General features: G+C 40.4%; 1 protein-coding gene across 4 annotated transcripts in view; it reads right to left on the reverse strand.

Moving 5' to 3' along the window:
• The window catches only part of LOC130211454 (receptor-type tyrosine-protein phosphatase delta-like), a 255,394-nt gene that overhangs the window by 169,140 nt on the left and 72,913 nt on the right, over positions 1 to 13,341 (reverse strand). For all 4 annotated transcript variants that reach the window (XM_056442153.1, XM_056442151.1, XM_056442152.1 and 1 more), the window contains exon 5: positions 9,380 to 9,427. The gene's annotated coding sequence lies outside the window, so the exon portion shown is untranslated. The remainder of the gene's footprint in view (positions 1 to 9,379; positions 9,428 to 13,341) is intronic.

Below are 13,341 nucleotides of genomic sequence, written 5' to 3' on the forward strand. Positions count from 1 at the left end.
AAGTGTTGAATATTTCAGGGTTTTATTTGTGAGTGCATAGCATTGCCAGGGGTGGAATATGTTCATGCATGTTATTTCTTCACATGGTTCCCTGGTACTGGTCATGTGAGTGAAAGCGACACAACACAAGAGCTGCACTCATGGAATACAGAATGTGATGTGCATGAATTCCATCTGTGGTGTGGCAACCTATTTCATATTCTGCATCCTGCCATGTGTAATATCGGCCCACTTCTATTTCTCCCCCCGTAGTCAATGTTTACACATATGTGTGTTCTGTGCTCCCATCACTTTTGCTATGCATTACTTCCAGCCTAGTGGGAATTAAAGCTTATCTATGCTCCTGTTAACCATATGCCGTGACAACAACCTCATGTCCCCCTTATCACAGCGTTAGCTGCTGACAAGCCGTGGTGTTATTAATAATCAAAAACCTCTGAACTGGATGCAGCCCAACAATGCAGAACTTCCACTGAAATTAAACAATAAACCCTGAGCGACGTGGAGAATGTGACATTTCTTATAAACGTTGAGTAAAACTGGGTTCATGTTGACATTTTCGCTTCATAAAAAGAGACTTGAGGAATGGCGGCGGCGTGTTTTGACACGTTACATGGCGGGGGGGATGCTGTGCTCTCTTCAGATGATGCTGTAAGCATATGAGGCACACACACTGTCCCCCTGTACACTTGTATACACATTGAGAACAGGCTGGCCGCAGTTGTGGAGTTATTTTGTAATCACTGGTGAGAGGATTTGTGAGAATATAAATAGCACTTTCATTAGATCAATACTGTCAACCCTCCTCCGTCGGCTCACATTAGGAGCACACGCTGGGTAATAATGGAGGACTGGTTGGATACACTCTGTAGCGTTCTGTTTGATCATATACGGGGTGGTGTGCCCTAAGGCAGTCTCCAGCCAGCTGATGAATTCATCTTTCTTACTGTCCCTCCCGGGAGCATGCCAATGAGTGAGGGACATTGACTTTTCATTAAGGAGATCACCGCATTGGAAATATAATTTATTTTGCGCTTAAGAACAAAACAGAGCTGTTTGCGAGTCAGCCGAAGGCCACAGAAGAACGCCGGTGCACCGAAAGCTGATGGAATGTTTTGGTTGACTAATATCACAATCCCTGTTGCCCGAGTGAAATACATACAGGTTTAAAGAAATAACATGCAAAGCTGAGGACTCATTAATATGGACGAGTGTGCTGTAGTTGTTCTTTTCACTAAGCTGCTCGGTGCTCAGAGTCTTAGTTCTATGATTGCGGTGTTTTGTATGTGGCTGCTCGGAGGCAGAAACAACACACGGTAAAGATAATATTTTATTATTATTAAATATCCCCATAACTGTGGATGCTTTAAAAAGATTATTGTCATCCTTTCACATGACAAAAAAAAGAGCTATAGTTAAAGAAATACATTGAATCTAATGGATCCATTACATGTATAGAGGATATTATTGTTACAGTTTCATGACAGGGGATTCGATGTAATTTATAGACTCAATTTTACGACCCAAGTTCATGAAGGTTCTATAAAATAGTGAGGGTCACTCTCCGGTACTGTACCTTCCACCTATGCAAAGCTTTTACACTTGCTGTAAATTTCATCAAGGTGAACTAAAAATGTTTACCCCATTAATTTATTTTAGCTAAAGCCAGAGTGCTGACCCATAAAATGAGCTAAGATAATACTGACCTTAACATGGTCTTCTGCACAGGGAGGTAATTGCTAAGGCTCCAGATCAATCAATATTGACTTCTCCCATCCCCACCCACGATTGCTTGAGCTGAATGTGTAAAATTGGCTTTAGATGGATGGAGAACATATCCCTGATAGTTTAACCTTTATCCAGCTAACATGTTCACTTATCTGTACAATTATAGATGATCTGATCAAAACAACAAGACAATATAAACAAGACAATATACACACATAAATGTTGCCAGTCAAGCTGTTTCACGGGGAATGTGTTGAGTGATAAAAGACTGGAGAGCAGAGCTAGGCTAATTGTGGACCGTGTTTACGCTTTCCACAACAAGTCTTACTGTATTATAAAGCATTTTACTCGACTACAGAGTGAAACTTAAAGTTGCATGCATGCAAAAGCTTTTCAGTGATATGCAGACGTGTAGCTGTTTTTGCATCTATCGCATCAGAAATAGCTGGTGTTGAGCAATAACACAACAATAAATGGACAAAAATACTTGTCAAAAATAACAAGTATAAAAAACAAGTAAACAGGCGCACGCGAATAGACACACATCTTGACCGTTATAAATACTGTGCACTGCAGGGCATTTGATTTCTCTTTAATTTTTCAAGGTAGGGGCATGACTTAGCAGGCATTTCCATCTTGACTTGATAAATATCACAATCTTCTTTTCCCTGCCACACTGAAGTAATTTATTTTCTATCTCTCCGAGCTATATTTTCCAGTTAATATTTCTTCTTTTTTTTCCCCACACAACCTGACAAAGGATGCCACAAGGGATGATAAGAAGTCTGAAACCGTTCCACTCTCGCTCTAGATACAGGATTTACCTTGAGAATCCCCCCCCCCCCCAAAAAGACTTCTAAAATAAGGGAGACACTTTAAAACAACATCGACATGTTCTTTTAGAGCTTTACGAGCCATGCATCTTTTTCATATTGCCGGTTCTGAAACATTAATGATTAATGTTAAGTTTGGATGTGCACTTAATTCAAGTTCATAAATGACTTCCTCTAACCACAGGCTTACTACCTGCATTGAGTGATGACAACAACACAACGACACACGCCACCGATGTCCTTCCCCTCACAAAGACCGTCTGACTGGACTCGCTATTTATAGAGCTTTCAATACAGCAAATCCTGATTGTGTCACTCAGACCTACTTTCAGAACCAGCAGCTAAACATCCATCATTCATATTCTACAAATGTGCTGTGTTTTGACTCAGGATTATAAGGAGGGAATCCAAAGTATTACCGTTATTGCATAAAAACTGCGATCGCCTCGATTTGAAACGCCGCCTTGTATTGTTTGCCGCGGAAACCAAATTACATGTTCCTTGAGTGATGGGTAGCGGTGTCCTTCTGGCTATTCAACTCATCCTTAATTTGAAGTTGATAAGATTTCTTTTGGAGACATTGTTAGGCTAATGTAAATTTGGAGGGAGGACGCAAGCCTACCGCTGGCTTAACTTTGATGAGGTGTTAATATCTCATATCAAAAGCAGATACAACTCTTATTAGCCCCAGTGCTCTTCTTACTAGAGTGGGAACTTATTACACAGCGGAGATGAGACGAAAGCAGATGAAGCAATAAGACAGCCGGGGGCTTTGTTACATGTCCTTAAGCTCTGACGGGGTCAACTTAATTGTGTGACTTAAATGCTGAGGGTTTACAAATGCAGACAAGCTGACATTGTTTGAAAGATCTAATTCCGACTCCTATATTCCATAGACTGCAACGTCTGGGGGATTACAGTGTTTCGAGCCAGAGGCAGTTTGATAATCGGTTGTCATTTTATGAGTTGCGTGCCCTTCCCAGCTTTTGCGATTTCTAAAGGTCTTTGGTTCAATCAAATGTTTGTGAGATTAGTTTGCTGCACTCCTTTCAATAACTATTTCCATGTGGGTTGGCTTTTTTATGTTTGCCTTTCGCCGATCATGGTGAAAATATGCTGGAAGACTGATAATTCTGGACTCTGAATGTTATTTAGAGACACATATAGCCATGCTTTGTTGCCATTAAATGGTAAACTATGCCAGAATGAAAACAAGTATAATGCTAACATGTTGATGTTCAGCGTGAAGTGGTGGACCAACAGGAGCCATGACTCCAGCATGGTTCTCAGGACTTTGTTTTCCCCGTGCAGCTGGTGAATTTACAGTACCTTAGAATAGAGGATGTTGTGAGGAGTTAAACCTCGTTAAATATAGATGCAGCTTAACACACAATGCTGACGTGTACGCCATTGTAAACTACCTTCCTACACCTCTGCAGAAAGCACAAAGTAAGCACACTGTTCGTACGCCACCAATCAATGCTTTAGACCAAGAGGAACGAGCTTCTGACTCACTGACTGAGGGACGGCATCAATACAAAGCGCTCACCCTAAACAAGTCGGAAAACACCTTGGGTTCCAGCACTGTGTCCCATTGATTTCTGTTCAGCTCAACGTGGATTCTGCAGCATTTAGACATTTAATTCCCTTTCAAGCAAACTCATTACACAGCCGGGCATTTAATTAAGCAATCACAGCAGTGCAATCTGAATGATTCAGTGGCTAAATGTGGGCCAAGTTGGCGGCGTCTAAATGTGGGCCAAGTTTGCATCCTTGTGCCTTCGCAGCTCCTCGTGAAGCGTCGCCTGAAACGTAGGAAAAAGCGAAAATTCGCAAAATCGACATGCCCCTGCTTGACATATAAGTTGAACAACTCCTGAACAACAGTTTAGAAAAGTAAAGCAAGTCAACGTTTTTTTAAACGAGTCATCAATCATTCCACATAGTCACACTCTTAATTAAGTGTGTTAAAGGATTTTGTTTTGAAGATGGAAGGAGCCAGGTATTCACGGCTGACCTAATTTCTCCACAAAAGAAACATCATCCGAGGGGCATGGGCACAGATGTGTCTGAGGATGTACTGCGAAGGTGTTCTCACCTCGCCACGCTTCCGTGAACAGGGCGACAGTTTATTATAACGGGATGTGGCCTCTGTGTGCTTGGCTTGCCTTTCCCCAAATGAGCTCAGCTGTCGCGACACTGGTATTCATAATGTGTTCATAGCTGGATAGTCAGCACCGCATGTTGTGGATTTCTTAATGAATAAATGCAAATAAAGTTTTTTGTAACGTTAACATTTTTGCAAATCACTCAAATTATCAAGTATTTCCTTAAAGTTGTTGATGGCCTCGGCATGCTGTATCATCACTATTTCTCACAAAATAATTGTTAATGCAGCACTACTATTTATATATATTTTTTTACACAAATAGGAAAACAATATTTTGCAGTGATTTATTAATTAAGCAATGCTATCCTAAACAAATAAAGCCGATAGAAAAATAGACAATTAAGTCCACTTCCCATTGAGGCAACGTGGACAAACAATGTGAATGAGTTCATGGTCTCCAGTTACAAATTGCTTAACATTTAAGTTTTTGCTAAACAGATAATTCATTCCATGGCAGATTTGCTCCTGATGCTGCAAAACCCTCATCCAAGTGCTGTGTGGTGTTCAGTTTGTGATTTTTGTATAACTCAATATACAAAATGAGGGATCCTCCTGTCGCTCTCCTGAAGGTTTCTTCCCTTTTTTCCCCATGAAAGTTTTTTAAATATTTCTTCTGAGATTTTCCAGATCCGATGTGAGTTCTTGGGACAGGGATGTCGTGATTGTGAAGCCCTCTGAGGCAAATTTTTAATGTGTGATGTTGGGCTATATAAAATGAACTGATTTGAATTGAATTATTATCTCTGTGGTGTGCAGGTGTGCAGGTGGCACGAGCACCTGTTGGTGTGTTGAAGCAATTTGTGCCCAGTTATGTTCGTGCTCTCTCACTCTCTCTCTCGCTCCAAACATGAATTGTCTTGATTTTTTTTCTTTTTCTTTCCTCACAGTTTAGTAAAAATTTAATAATTGAATCCGTGATTTGAATGTGAAGCACTGTGTCTATGCAGGAATAGTTTAACATATTGTGGATTATGCTTGGCTTCCTCCTAGCTGAGGGTTTAATATGAGTATATTGAAACCACGAGTGTCTGTATGGTATATACGCAGTTTGAGTAAGCAGCCTGTTAGCTTAGCATAAAGCACCAAGGGGGAAACACATGTCCGTCTAGCTGTGTTCTCCTGTTTCTAGTCATTATGCAAAGCAAAGCTAAATGTCTGCTGGCCCCAAGTTCATATTTACTGTACAGAGTGATGTCAATATTCTCATCTAACTCTCAACAAGAAAGTGCATTTCACAAAATGTCATGTGTTAAGATTCAGTGGTGCTGTAGTGTATGACCAAAGTGTTTATTATGCTCAAAAGAAGAAAAACAACGATTCCACAGTGATTTTGGAATTCTTCTTTTAAAAAATAAGTCCTGCTTGATAATGACACCTGGTGCTTTTGACTTTTTAAAAACTATATTTTCCCAAAATTTGAACTTTGCCATTCTGAGCTCTGAATAAAGATGTTAATGAAAGTCAAAACTTAATCCAGGCCTGATAAGATGCTCTTTTTAAGAGGCTTTTTTTAGCGGGGGGCTCGATCAGGTGAAATGAAGAGGAACTGATTGCTTGTGGTGATTGTGCTGATTACATTTAAAATTCAAAACTTTCCTCCTACTACATGGTCCTGAACAGTAAGGCAGACATTGACAAAGCAGGCTTAGTCAATTCCAAGGTGCCTGCAATCTCATATACTGGGAGGGAAATATCACACTTTATGTTTGACTTTAGTTGATGAAGTTACAAAACTGTGTGTATGTTACAAATAAAAAACAAATAAAGGTCATTATTTGTGCGTGGTTAGCAGTGCAGATAGTCTAACTATATGTCTTTAGATATGTCATCGGTGAAATTTATATAAAGTAACAATGAATTATCTTTCCAGATCCAAAAGCTATAAATGCAATTTCCATACAACCCTTGTTTGTTGTGCGCCAGCAGCATTAATCATGTGTTCACTAGTTGAACAAAACAATCATGTTCAGCATTCTTGACTTTCTCTCATTGTGACTGTGGGCAGAATTCACAATGACCAAGACCCGTGTTGCAATTTCCCCCCCTAGTCAAAACATTATGGTTGCCTGTGCTACAGCTGTCATATAAATGACATTTGAAAATATACGATGAAAGGCATTTGCATGAAATACAGCACAGCATAAAGCATTAGCATATTTTGAGGGGAGGGGGGGGGGATTTGCTATGGTGTCCATGCCCTCTCCCGGAGATGACATATCGTATCATGTACATCCACGCCTACCACCCGACATGAGCTGCTAACTGCGCTGTGAAAATCTGAATCAAAAAAAGTAATACAAGGAATTGTGTTGAGATCAGGTTGTTACCGTGTTTACAGACACACAGTCCCACAGTAACGCAGGTTTAGTTTAGTTTGTAAGCTTGAATATCCTAATGTAATATCTGAGTGGACTGAGAGTCTGTGCAAACCCACGTGAAAACCCTTTCAGTGACACACTCAGTGACAAATCCTTTTTTCAGAAGTTTTGTATCCCAGTGGTTTTATTATCACAGCAGGTATGTCAATTCCAATCCGTAAAATCTCTCTTGATCTATTTTACATAATTTTGCAACTTTTCCAATTCATTCTCCATGGTTTTGTGTGTTGCTGTGACACCACATATTAACCCTCCTGTTACCTTTCGGGTCAATTTGACCCCATTCAATGTTTAATGTCTGTGTTCCTTGGGGTCAATTTGACCCCAGGCTGTTTTTCACTGTCAAACATATAAGAAATATCAACTTTTTTATATATTTAAAGAGCTATTTAGGTAGTAAACAAACAAACATAAAGTACCTCACACTTAAACTTGGGAAACAATATTAATTCTAATAATTTTCTGGAGGTTTTAATTGCTGGGGTCAAATTGACCCAGAGGGTAAAATATGTTAGTAAATGTAAAGGTAACAGGAGGGTTAAGGAGCTAATGACAAATAAATGTGTGGGCAGGAATATTATTTATTTTATGTCAGTAACACTAGCACTTCCTGAGTGTATTCACTTACTTCCCATGACCAGCCGCTCATCATTTTAGCCATATGCTGAGAAAAGAAAATTAATGACCTGCACAGTTCTCTAAAGAAAAAGCATTATTTTTGGCAGCTAAAGAACAGGTTGTTTTGGGGCACTCCTGCTGATTGTGTTTCACATGAATGACACATATTTTACACTTTTCACTTCAATTTATCACCTCAGAGCTGGCGCTGTTTACATGGTGATTTAAAGATATGTTGTGATGTATTTTTCTCACTTTGAGAAAGCTGAACCACAATCATTACCAAAACCATTTTGATAAGATTTATTTGAGTCCATAGAGGAATATATATTTTTTACATATTTTCTGATTGTTGACTTGAAATTTAAACACTTTATATGACATTAAACACTGAAAACATTCGAAATGAAGAATGTGTTTGTCAATCTCACCCATATGACATATCACAGATAAATATTGTTATTTTGTTAAGATGCATAATACATTGGGAGCCTTTCCATTGCCTCCCAAGGCTCTGAACATGGCGACGCCTGAGCCGGATGCTCATAGCTAACGATTCTAAAAGCGAACAGGTCAAACTCTGGTAAACAGGCAGACTGATCATAGTGTTGACAAGGGGGAACCCGAGGGTGGGTGCTACGCTTCGCGAACGAGGCTGTCGGTCGTGATGATGTCATTACTCCACTCTACCTTTACATAGCCGCTGCATTAAAGCCCTCTGTATCATATATATTGCTCCTATAATGTGTCTTGTTTGTTCCACATGATCCCGTGAGGAGAATTTTGTCCGGCGAAAATTCTAGCGTTAACTTATAATTCCCTTTTAATATGAAGAAATACACACAACAGCTCTGAGCAAGGCAACCTATCATTTAGTTTTAATATTTAGGAGTGCGACAAGGGTATATTTGTACATGTTTTCATGTGAGAGGAAGTAGTTGGAAGCCCACATACTGTAAATTGGTGCTCGGTATTAGTGGTCCACAGTGTGTGATGTTAGAAAATTAGATGGAAAACTTGGCATATAACCATGGCAGAAAATCAGTCATTCGCTTCGATAAGAGTAATATAACAAAACATTTAATTTGTTATTTAGGCGTCTATGCATATTTCTGAAGTGGTTGGTTATGACAACACTATGTGACTCAGTAAAGACATCAAGGGCTGGTAATTTTTTGCAGCTGCGACTTGCGTTTTGTCTTACATACACTTTAATACATGTGGACAGATGTAAGGGTCTATTCACTGAATGTGACAAACAGAGTGCAAGGCCTACAGCACATATGAATCAGTTCACAATGCAAATGTGCCGTGATCGATGGATAATAAGCCAGGAGCTGCAGCACTGCAACTGGCACCTTATTGTACCGTAGTTCAAATGAATTGTGCCACTTCTCGATGAATTGATGTATTGTTAATAGTAGATCAACAATAGCCAATCAGTGATGTTGCGTGAGTGGCTGCATGTTTTTCAGCAAAAGTTAATTTTTTTTACAATTAAAAATAAAAAAAATCTCACATCATCCATCTTAACTTACCTCTCCTCATCACCTCCATCAATATTCAAATGTGAGTCAAAATGTCCATTATAAAACCATATAGCTATAAAGATAAAACAGAGAGAGACAAGTACAAATCAAAGAGAGGCCTACCTTGAGGTCGGAGGTGTGAAAGTCATGGAACATTCTCTCTCCTGAGACCTGTGACAGAGTGAGGGTGGGGTGGGGGGAGGGGGTTTAGACGCCAGTCATGATTAGGCCACAGTGCAATTACAGAGCAGCTCCTCTGACAGTGATTGATCAATGAGGAACTCCCTTAATGAAGACAAGGACTCAGGGGCTCCCGGGAGCAAATTGGCTAAAGTAAGTAGTGGGAATAGTGTCCCAGATTGCTAAAGCACTCAGAAGATCATCCCGTCTGGGGCAGCAGTTTGTACAGGTGCTGTGGCTGATGTCATACGGTCGGATTAGAAGTCAAACTGAAGTAATACCAAGACCATAAAAAGTCAAAGGATGCTTTTGTCCTCATATTCCTAGAATAATCCAGCTTACTTTTTGATCTTGACGAAAATATCGTCTACCATTTCTTGCTTGAATAATGGACACTTCCGAACATGTATTAAAAAAATATTTCACATGTGATGTTATAAAAGTCAACCACAATGACACAAGTGGAGCCGTAAATGAAAGAGAACATTGAATGCTTCCCAAATGTAATCCTCGTAGATGTGTCCATCGTCCCCATAATAAAAGTATCCTGTGGACGTGTTGACCACCAGTGGACCAGTAGAGGAATATGTGTATTTTTGGGTCACCATTTTTGTCCTTCATGTATGCGCTGATGTAGTCCCATCAATGTGGGAGTGCATCAACAAGTTGAGTTGGATTCTTGTGCTTGATTTTTGCTTCTGATTGAATGGCCTGCTGTGATTTCAGGCGTCACTCTCCCATGAGTTGCAAACCGAACCTCTGTGACGCTTTTACACAACAGGCTGAAGTCAAGGACCACTTAAACATGACTGCCGCAGTTGGACTGTCAAGTACAGGCACATTGTTAAAACACCAGAAAACAAGGAAATCAGGTCCTTGAGGCAAAAAGCTCTGTGTTGAAATTCGGTTTGGGATTTAGCCCCGTAAGAAACTGCCCGAGAAATCCGGACTGTCTTGTAGTCTGACCCACCATGAGGAGGGACACATTTCTTTCTGTTCTATTCATACCATGTACGTGGGTGAGGGGGGCGTTTGCCGACAGCAGCTGGCCCTTCGAGGGAGGCATCTGATGGGTGCTTTAACTTTTTTCTCCTCCAAACTTTACCATGCACACACGCAGACACATTTGCCCACGCTTAATGCATGAGCACACAAGCCTCCAGAGCTGAATAACAAAACATATAGAGACATTCACAGGTTCTTTGAAAAACATGCATTATTGTCGGTAACGAATTATAAGAGAAGTATTTGCAGAAATTTGACTTTATGACTCAATATGGAACTGAATGGTGTGCAGAGACTTCCAGTGTGGCACATGTTTTACAGAGTTACTAATTAATAAGCAGCACACTGGACCACATGCTGCATATTAATAAGTGCAGGTGTATTTCACACAATCTTTTAATCAATCACAGTGTGTATTGTAGGCTACGCTGCATTGCTCAGAGCTGATAGTTTATCAATTCAGTCATCTAAACTCTTGAGTGACCACCCCAATACAAAGGCACAAACACTGATTCTGCAAATGTAAAAGAAGACATTTATCTCCGTGTATTTAGGTGATTGATTCATACATTGATTTCCAGTGGATGCAAGGTCTGAATACAAAGGAGGCAACCTGATGTAGAGTAATTTCTTTTATCTTTAACGAAAAGTACTACATCGGAGCGATCCCAGGCGCGCAGTGCAGCTGTGAGTTCATACTGTACCCAACTGAGATGAGTTCAAACATGATGGCCTTCACCTGCTATCTCTCGACTTGCCGTGAACATCAGGATTACGGAGCTCAAAGTAATGAAAGTGGGAAAGTCAAACACCCCTGGAGTGCACTGTGCCGTGCGGTGCTATTTTCCCCCACCATCTTTCTTTTAAGCAAAGTGCGCCCCTCTTTCATTCAGCGGTGGTTTCTTCTCCCCGCGTTCACCTGTATTAGTTTCAATAGATCCCCATTCATTTAATACAGCATCCCCTCTCAGCACAGCAGCTTTGTGCTCATTTTTCTGGCTTGAGTTGGGCTTTGGTTCCCATAGAAACCAAGTCCAGTCACTCAAGGGTGCTTTGGGTAGAACACCTCTTTAAGTTTCTTGATAAAGTGCTGTGGTTATAATAAATACTGTATTAGCAGCCAACTCTGTTTCTCATTGATATCCTAAGTAATACAGATACTTGAAAGTAAATCAATAAGCAGTTTTTCAGTACATTTAGAGTTGTTTTGTAACAAGTTGTTTGCGTGAACCTGTGTCATTTGAGAAAATGCTAGCCCCAAGCATGCTTAAAAGCACTTAAAGCACATTTGCCCATTGTGTAGCACTAATAACAGGTTTTGTCTGGGGCTTGCAGTTTACTACATTTAGTTATTTTGGTCCTCCAAAGTGGCATGAAATGATACAACAGCTGAATTCTAAACACACATATGGACATTCACCAAAGAGACTGAACTTTAAAAAATAAATTTAAAGGACTGCACCATCTGCTTTGGAGAGTTTGTGTTTATGAATTGAATTATATCCATAAATAAACTTACACACGCATTTCACTGTGCCTAGACACATAAGCTTTAAAAAAATATACAAACCATTTGGAACCAAAGTAAAAGAGAGAATTACCCTCTTTCTTGTTCTTGCTAGCTATGTCTCTATAACTGTAACTGACTGAGTACGGGGTGAATTTAATGATTTGATGGTAGCAGTGAAATGCGTCCTTGGGAGCTTCAACAGCTGAAAAGATCAACCATTTGGCCGGCGGATCTGCTTGCCTCAGCACTTCGAGGCACACATTTAAATGTTCGTCTTTCACCCGGAATGGCCCACAAGAGGGACGCATGGAGGGGGTTGGGGGCGGCTTGATGCTGAGGTCCTGGGGAATTGCATGGTCATTCATCACATTAATGAGTCATGTCACTTTATTTACAAAAAGGAAGACTTTTTCTCCCCCATAGATGGTCCCCTCTATCATGATGCGGCATTCTGTTAATGTTGGCTGAAGTTAATAAAAAAAAGCCAATATATGAATAAATCTACAGTAGCCCAGGTAGCGGGTCCACCCGGGTTGTTTGCAACTGAATATCGCTCGGTTGTATTCTGACATCAGAGGTCCACATTTGGCTTCTGGTTTTTGGGATGCAGACATGGTGAGACTGGCTCGGAATCAGCTCCAGTTATGAGCACTTGGGCGAGCTTTGGGCCCCGAGTGGTCGCCCATTAATCACACCTCTGGCAGCAGTTTGAGCAAACAGCGGAGCCAGATTTGGGTCACGTTCGGGAAAGACAATGTTGGCAAACTTGGGGTTATTATAGAGTTGGGTTGTTTGATTTGTAGTTCAAAAAAATCAATAAGCAACATATTTAGATTTGATTAAAAAAGGCTCTGCTCTTTCATAACACATAGTAGGACTTAGTAGCAGTTCATAAAAGGACATGAGCGGTAAAACAGTTATGATGTTAGCTTCCTCCCTGTGAACATACCGTCTTGGTATACTGGTTAAGCACAAAGTCAAATCCAACAGTTCTACAACCACCGTTTATATCTTGTTGGTGTACTACTATCACTAGCCTCCTCCCACAGCTGGGTTTCCCCATAAAAGCACTGACACAGACAGGGCAGGGAGATGTACGTAGGAGTGTGAGGATGTTGGCACTATATGACTTCTTTTTTTTGGCTAGAAAATCCAAATCTGCGATATTACCATTTCAGGGGTGAATGAATTTAAAGCACGATGGACTGATAAATTTCAGGACAGGGTGAAATAGATGAATCTCAAGTTATTTACCCTTTTTAATTGGAAATGTCTGTCACAGGGCAGCAAGCTGACTCCTCTTCCAAGCCATTATCTGTCTGCCTTGATCTTTTGCAGGTATTTTATGGAGAGTGATGTGCCGAGTGTCAACGGTAGCTATTGAATTTAT

Source organism: Pseudoliparis swirei, chromosome 21 (assembly GCF_029220125.1).
Source record: "Pseudoliparis swirei isolate HS2019 ecotype Mariana Trench chromosome 21, NWPU_hadal_v1, whole genome shotgun sequence".
Classification (NCBI taxonomy): domain Eukaryota; kingdom Metazoa; phylum Chordata; class Actinopteri; order Perciformes; family Liparidae; genus Pseudoliparis; species Pseudoliparis swirei.